Genomic DNA, 9,016 nt, shown 5'->3' on the forward strand with positions numbered 1-9,016 from the left:
GGCTAGAGAGGAAGCTGCCGTAGCAAAGAGACCCACCGATACAGTGGCCTTAATGTGTCCAAGCTTAAATTCCCTCTTATTAACAGAGGTCATAAGATAGTCAGAGGTGGGAGGTTGGTGAGCCCCTCTCCTCTATGAGACCCCAACTTTCCCTATCCTGTTCTCTTCAAGGCCAACTCAGAGCCCACCTACCCTGGAGCCCCCGGAGCCCCATCATCCACAGGGATCACGCGGGTCAGCTCCTCCCAGTGGGCTCAGCACGCACTGCCTTACAGTGCTATAGGTAGATTTGCACTGCCAGACTGGGGGCTCCTTGCAGTCAAGGGTCATGTCCACCCCGATCTCGACTCCGCTTCAGGAAAGTGCTTTGCTTAGGGCTTGGCACATGGTAGGCTCTCCAGGAGGGTTTGATTACCCACCTCCCCACCCCCTGCCCCAGTGACTGCATTCCTGGAGGCTTGAGCCAGCCATGATTATGAAAGCTGAGGTGTTTCCTTAGTCATCACCATCTTACATATTTGTTAGCTTAATTACCATGCAATTTCTTCATATCCTCCAATAAATGAAAGACAAAAAATGTATATCTTTGGGGGACGGAGAATGTGTAAAATTAATTCTCATGAAAGTCCTTGACTCATCACAAAAATTCAAGAAATGTGCTTCTTACACACAGACACAGGGAAATACCAATTTTCTTGTAATGCGCAAGCTAAGAACCCTGGGGTGGAAGAGCTGACTGAGATGCCCAGTGGAGTGAATGTCTGTATTACCGTAAAGTTTCAAGAATCAAATTTTTTAGTGGAAAAACTTACCATAGTTGTTAGTTTTGGTAACTGCTCCAATTTGAGTGGCTGATGGCTAGCAATCCCAGAGAGCAATGTAATCCAGTCATCTACCTTAATGTTTATTTCAGTTTGTGCACTGAAGGGCAAACCACACTCCCCAGTGAGCAGATCAATGGGAGTTCTACTGAGATATTTTATAGCTGGCGTGTGGGGAAGGACATAGTTTGTTTTCCTGCTTCGAAAGTTTTCAAACAATCTTGTGGCCATTCCCTATGTTAGATCTGACTTTAAGTTATTTCTAAGGGAACATCTTGGTCCTACCCATGGCTGCCTCTATGTGTTCTTTTTTGGCACTGGAACTTGTATAAATATGTATACTTTTTATACCTTTATAAATGTATCTGCTTTGGCTACTGGTTAAAGTCTATGATTCTACACTTATCCAACCTCATACATAGGAATGCCTCATACAGTTGTGCAAATTGTGCACTGCATGGCTCCAAGACGTGCTATTTACATGGACCATGATGGCACCTCCAAAGCTATATTGATACAACCTCCATAATACTCCAGGAAAGCCTTGTCTCAGATTACCTGCAAATTTCTCCACAGACGCATGCTTGAACTCTCTGCCATTTAGTGTTCAACAAAAGCTTGATTGAGAGAAGCAGTCCCCAGAGCCATGAAGCACGTCTGTTCCTGGAACAATCCAGATTAATAGAAAGCTGTGATTCTGGACCACATTGTTCTGACCCTGTATGCAGTTGCTTTTACTTAATTACGCTCTGGCATAAGGCATCAACCACATTGGAGAATGTAATGAGAACTGTTATGAGCCTTACCATAGTTCTCTAAATGTTCTGCTGGAGGAAATCACTCACAATATACAACCTCTTCAGAAGGGCTCATGGGAGAAATTTCTCTCTGGTCCTGGTATCAGGAAGAGTTATGATTTTCCTGAACGGTTTGATCTGACAGGCAGGCATTGTGACTCACGCAGCTGAACTGTTTTCGTGGGTGTTATTGACTGTTGGAGAGCTGAGGGGCAAGCTGGTGGCCCAATACTAATTAGTGTGAAGACCTCACAGCGTGTTTCATGCTCGTCCCTCATTCCTGGCTTCATCAACATCAATAAATTCGACAAAAGCTATTGAGTGCCTACCACACACCAAGCACTCTTCTAGATCTTACCCTGAACAAAACAGACAGAAGTTCCCATAAGGAAGCTTACATTGTAGTGGGGAATACATGGTAAACAAATCCCATATGCATATTGGTAATATTGTCTATGTATTACATATATAATTACCTATACAAGCCTATGTATACATGCAGCATTACATATGTGCATCTGCAATATTATATATGTATTATAAAGAATTACCTATGCATACACAAATATGTACTACTATATATATTATATATGCATATATGTAGTATTATACTAGTATGGTAAAGAAGTAGAAAATAAATCGGGGAAGGGAAAAATGGTGGGAGAGGTGAATTTTAAATAGAGTGGAGATCTGAGAAGATGCCATTTGAGCAAAGCCTGAGGAGGCGAGGGAGTGTGCTCTGTGGATCCCTGGGGTAGAACATTCCAGACAGAGGGAACAGTAAGTTCAAAATTCCTGAGGCAGGAGTGTGCTGGGCATGTTGAAGAAACGGCAAGGGGGCCGGTGTGGCTGGAGAGTGGGGAGTGAGGAGCAAGGATGGTACCCAGAAGAAGAGCCGCATCAGGCCTAAGTGGGCTCTGATGTGCTTGGACCCTGTGCCACGTAAGGCGAAAAGCACTCAAGTGGAGGAGTGACGTAATTCCCAAGGGCCACTCTAGCTAAGGAGCTGACGGCAGACAGAGGAGACAAAGGCAGACCCAGGAAGCCAGTTGGGAGACGACTGTAGGAGCTCAAAGGCAATGGGCCTGAGTTGCTTGGTAGGGGGGCAGGTGGGTGTACACTCATATCGTGAGTGTACAGCCGACCCTTGACTATGGTAGCAGAATAGGGGCATAGTAGGTTCGGACATGCTGAGTTTGAGGGGCTGGCTAGACACCGAGTGAGGATGAGTGAGCCAGAGTTTGGGGCAGATATCCGGGCTGAGTATGGCTGAGTATAAGCAAACGAGGGGTGCTTGGAGCCACGAAAGCGGAGGCGAAGATCACAGGGTGAGTGTGGGTAGAGAGGAGGCACCCCAAGGACAGAGTCCTGGGGTACTGCAAAGCTAAGAGTTCACCTAGAGTGCCCTATCCTCCTTTTCTCTTAGGCTGGTATTCAACAAACTCTATTATTTTTAGTTCTATAAACCTCCTTATATTCTACTTAGAACAAGACAAACATAGTCGAAACCTGTGCTGTAGCACTGACATCTGTCATTCATATAAGAAGTGTTTACTCAGAGCCGATCACATGACAGGCATTAGGAGCTGGGGATGACCAAATTTTCCGGGCTCCTGAAGCTTGTGTGACAGTTGAGAACAAGGACAGTACTTGGCATGTATGTAAACACACAAGACAGTTTCAGATTGTATTAGGTGCTATAAAGGAACTGGAATGATAAATAGAGGGTAACTTAGGACAGAGCTGTGGCTTCACTGAGGACATGCTATTTGAACAGAACCAAAGTAAAGAGAAGGAGCCATGTAGGGTTCTAGAGGAAGAGCATTCCAGGCAGAGGGAGCAGCCAGTACAAAAGCCTGGGATGGGAATGAGTTCGTCCTGTCTGGTGACAGAAAGTAGTCTGGCTGGTATGACTGGGACACAGTGAGGGGGAGGGTGCCTCTCATGTAGATGCTTGCCAGCGTGCTAAGAACTGCGGGTTTTATTTTCAGTACATTAGGAAGGATTCTCGGTGAGGCAGTGATGGGACATGACTTACCCTCACTGTTGTGTATAGCACGAGCTGTACGGAGCAGAGAGGCTGGCTTGGAGGGTGTCAGGGTGGTTGAGAAGCCAGCCAATGGTGGCTGGAAGAGGACGGGAGCAGTGCAAGCAGGAGAGGGCACAAGGGTATTTGAAGGCAGAAAGAAGTCTTCAGTGACTCCTGGGTTTTGTCTTGAGCAACTAGATGGCTGTCATTCCGTTGACGAGAGACCACGTACACTGGAAGGGGGGCAGGTTTCCCTGAGAAACGAAGAGTTCCTATCCAGCTGTGTTAAATTTGAGAGGCATGCTGGTCACTTTGCAATTCTTCGTGTTATCTACAAAGAAAGTGCCACGTTCATTCAGTGTTACACTCCCACCAGCAATGTTACAGAGTTTCAACTTCACATCGTCACCAACACTTGTTATTCTGTATTGTTATTCTAACCATCCGAGTGTGCATGAAGTGATACCTCACTGTGGCCTTGATTCACATTTTCCTAATGACATGGGATATCTTTTCATCTGTCGGTTTCTGGCCTGCAGGGTTTTGGGTCCCCATGCTGGGATGCCAGGACATAGCTGTATTTAGAACATGTTGTTGACCTTCCCATCAGATCTAAGGAGGAGCATGTTTCATCGGGGTGTGAGCAAACATCGAGGCCCTTTCTAAAAACAGATGTGGTTTTTGCCTGAGAGCCTAGCAAAGGAAATTAACTTTGTTTTAAAATTATTTCACAAAGTAAACGAGTAAAGGGAAAAAAAAAACTGGTATGAATAAGATCTAAGAGAAACTCCATTAGAAGAAAATTTTATTATTTAAGCACTTGCTTGGAGGATATTTATTTGCAGTGAAACCCCTGACTCCTCTCACCCCCCTCTGCTAGGCAGGCCAACACCACTGTCCTGGACATCCAGCAATCCTATAATACACACGGATAGATGGTACTTTCTCAGGACCAGGATTTCTTCCTTCAGAAAGATCTCAGGCCAACCTGCTCACACACAGGCTGTGTCCAGATTGCTGAGAGGTTCATGTGGAGTCCTCAGTTGCTCAGTCACAAGATATTTGGTGTTCCCAGTCTGCCGTTTGGGGATTAGAAGGCTGACTTTCTGGGGGCCTGGGACAGGGATTACATCACTAAGAATCTCTTAGCCTAAACTTGATTGGAAACAAACTTGACCTTCACTTATAGTGCAAACCAGGAATTCCCTAAAAATGCGCCCGCTGATCTAGCAGCAACCCTGCTGCAAATTCCCACCTTAGTTGGGAAATCTGATTCCAAACTTGAACATCTCTCTCTTCTTCCGTACACATTCTCTCATCCTACCAGTAAGTGTCACGATGAGTCACTCTGCTTTTTAGAGCTCAGAGTAGTAGAAGTCTCAAACCAAGGCAGATTAAACAAACACACAAGTTTGCAATCATTCTCACAATATTCTACTCCCTGATGGGACTGCTGTCAGACCCTGATAGGTAGAAGAGCTTTGCCCCTCTGGAAAGCTGCTCGCTGGACAGACAGACAGGAGGAAGAAGGGCCAGCGGCCAGCTGCTGAAGCCGGCACTTGTGTATTTCCTAAAGGCCTGGGCTTTACCACTTCGTAGCCATGTGGTTTCGGGCAAATTACTGACTTTCTATGAACCTCCATCTCTTCCTCTGGAAACTGAGCTAAGTTTACTTACTTGGAAAGGCTGAGTTGAGGCACAAATAAACAGTGAGCATGTGAGCACCTGGCATACTAAGAAGTCATCCATGAAGGACACTATCGTTACTTGTTTTGTTTGCCGATCCTCAGTAGGAACTTTCTTTCCTTTCCTTTTCAAACTCTCTCCTAGATGCCAGACCCTAACCCCAGGAATAATTCCAGACATTCAGAAGTTATTCAGCAGAAGTTGTTTTAGATGACACAAATCCAGGTTTCTGGATGAACAGACTATCAAAGTGATAAATGGATTTGGTCATTTAACAAATACTTGTTGGTGCCTATTATGTTCCAGAGACCGTTCTAGGTACCAGAGAAACAGCTGTGAACAAAACAGACAAAAATCCACGCCCTCACGGAGCTTGCATGCTCGCTAGAAAGGAGAGAGAGGGGTGAACTGGTGGGGAGTGCTCTGGAGAGAAACAAAGCAGGGGAGTAGGATGAGGAGTGGTGGGGTGAGGTGAGGCTGGAGATGGAGGGGGGTGTTCCTAAGGTCTCCAACTCACAGGTCCAAAAGCTGAATTCTTTGGGGGTGAGTTAGCTTTCCAGGACTCATTTCCAAAGAGGCATCACCTTCCTTCCAGGGTGGCCGACGCTCTGTTCCCAGGTGCCCAGCAGCCAGGCTCAGGGGCAGAAGCCAGGCTACCGCGGTGAGGGAGAGCCATGTCAAGGCAGGCAGACGGAAGGAGACCCTGGGCAGCACTGTACGCCACCCGACCCTGGGAATTAGATCACCTCGGGAAAGATTCCCCACCTTAGCTAAGTAAAAAAGCCCTGCGCTGTGCTTCCTTAAATAGCATGGGACAGAGACCAGTTCCGTACACTTCAAAACCCTTCCCTGTTTGCATTGTATGAAGGACACATTCTTATCTAAACTCATCCAGACTAACAGCCACTAATTTCCTAGCAACACTGCCCTAACAGTTCTGGCATGGGATGGAATGAATGCTAGCACAGAACTGGAAGTTTATACTCCAGGGGAAAAAAAAAACCTTCCAAATTCTTTCTACGTGTCTGGTGTCTGCCCTACTACTCACACTCCACCTCACCATCTTTGACTACATTCAAGAGGTAGTTCTCTTCATTTAGCAACTGTTAAGCCCGTGTGACAGCAGTGCTGAAAGCACTCTGCATAAATAATCCTACAGCTTGCATTTACACTGAGCCACCTCAGGCCATTTCTTCACTGTATGGAATCATCAGTTTTCTGCCCATGACAACTTTGGTAGGAAGCCTAGACAAGTCTATACAGATAAGGATTTAGAATCACATAGTTGTGCACCTGGGTGGCTCAGTCAGTTAAGTGTCTGCCTTCGGCTCATGTCATGATCTCAGGGTCCTGGGATCGAGCCCTGCATGAGCTCCCTGCTCAGCGGGGAGTCTGCTTCTCCCTCTTCATCTGCTCCTCCCCTGCTTGTGCTTTTTGTCTCTCTCTCTCAAACAAGTAAATAAATAAAATCTTAAAAAAAGGGGGGGGGGGCGCCTGGGTGGCACAGTGGTTAAGCGTCTGCCTTCGGCTCAGGGCAGGATCCCGGCGTTCTGGGATCGAGCCCCACATCGGGCTCCTCCGCTATGAGCCTGCTTCTTCCTCTCCCACTCCCCCTGCTTGTGTTCCCTCTCTCGCTGGCTGTCTCTATCTCTGTCAAATAAATAAATAAAAAATCTTTAAAAAAAAAAAAAAGAGTCACATCGTGTGAGGGTAAAACTGGTAAAGGACGGCAGGTCGGCTGTATCTTGAGCTCCAGTTCCGCGTGCCCGGTGTTGGCTCCACGTGGCTCTGGGCTGTGATGGAGTCTCCGGCACCGGGTGGGAAGGAGGTGAAGGGTGATTGACCGGTAATGTCTGCCACAGACAAGATACAATATAGAGGGGCATGCCTCTTGGGGCTTTGCTCTGTCTGACCTAGTCCCAACTTCTCGTGTTACAAATGAGGGAACCCATATTCAGAGAACTGAGCTGACTCCATCAAGGTCCTACTGCCAGTGAGAAGTGGAGCCAGACCTAGAATCCAACCGTCTAGATTCTCACCTGAGAATTGCTTTCACCATCCACTCTTTCTTGCTCTCATTCATAAAGTCTATAGAGGGCTGATCTCCTGAGGCCAGGAGCCTGGGAAACTGGACACATGGCTCAGGGTAACCTGCTGCCCCGGGGGTCCCAGCCTGCCTCCTGCTCCCTCTGCCTCCTCCTGGCAGGACTGCTTGCCTCAAGCTATTGTGGCCCTGGCCAGGAGAATGAGGGGTCCTCGCCATGCCAAAATCTATAGTGATTCACAGGGGCCTGGACGCCTGATCCAGAACCTGCTGTCATTCCCTTCTCTCTGCCATCATGTTGCCCTCACAGTTCTTACAATCCCAGTTTGGATGGGCTCAGACTTGGGACAGGATGCAGAGAACTGCTTAAACTTTTTTCTCAGAGTGATGCTGACACACACTGCATTTACTTCTTTTCAAACTTAGCTTACGTGGCTAGGAATAACTGATTTATTTGATGAGAAAATACACTCATCTGTTGATGTCACTAGAAGGGAAAAGGGACGAGAAAGGTCCTTTTGTTTTTAATTTATCATGAGATACCTTTCTTTTAAAAATAATAAAATAAAAAATAAAATAAAATAAAATAAAATAAACCCTAGTTCGACTGATGATGTCCCTTTTCCTTTGGCCCAGCACCCAGCCTCCCGTCAAGCTCCACGTGGGTCGTCACCTCCTCCTGAAACGTTCTGTTCTTGCCAGGCAAACCCTGTCCTCCCCTTCAGGGTCTAACATGCTCCTTTGTCTTGGGGTAAGAAAAGAAAATTTGTTTAGTTCAACAAACTTATTGAGTATCTAAAAGGTGCCAGGCATGTGCCAGGCACTCAAGACTTAGAAATAAATGCAGTAGGGCCCTGCCCTTGGGAAATTTAACTGGAATTTACAATGAGCCAGAGAACCATAGTGTTGAGCCAGTGCCTTTGAAGCTTCGCCCTAAATCTACTCTTTTTAAGGTCACGCAGTGTGCCTCTTGTCTTCCCCATTCCGTCCCCATAAGGTCACGCAGTGTGCCTCTTGTCTTCCCCATTCCGTCCCCAGCACCCAGCACAGTGCCTGGCACATTGTGCAGGAGAGACTGGTGACTCACTGAGTCACTGATTTCTTATGACCACCCTACAAGGCAGACAACATTTTTCTCCTTTTACAGATGAAGAACGGAGGCTGCCGGCGGCTAAGAGCTATCTCCCAAAGTCTCCTGCTAGTGATGACTCAGGCATTTGTTTACAAACCCTTTGCTTTTTCTCCTGTATCGCACATCATACCACTTCCCTTTCTAGACATAGTGTTCTCATCTGTAAATTCAAAGGAGCAGCCTGGATGATCCCACAACCCCTTCCAGCTCTGAATTTCGTAGTCGATGTCCAAAATTGGTGCTAGCAGGCATACCTGTTTTCCCTGGGAGGCTTCTTACATGTGTTTTCTGAACACTCATTTCTCCTACCCCCATTCTACTACCAGCTTAATATGTTACTTTGTAACCTATTTGCAACATCTCCAGATCTGTATTCTATGCTCAAGGACTTCTCATTTTTTAAAGCCCATGGCTCTGTAAACCTGCCTTATCTGGACTAAGTAAATCACATGCTTTATTTCCCGACACCAAGAATTTCTCAAGGACAGCAGCCAGCTTGTGGTGCTC

This window comes from Ursus maritimus, unplaced genomic scaffold, assembly GCF_017311325.1.
Source record: "Ursus maritimus isolate PB19 unplaced genomic scaffold, ASM1731132v1 scaffold_12, whole genome shotgun sequence".
Classification (NCBI taxonomy): Eukaryota; Metazoa; Chordata; class Mammalia; order Carnivora; family Ursidae; genus Ursus; species Ursus maritimus.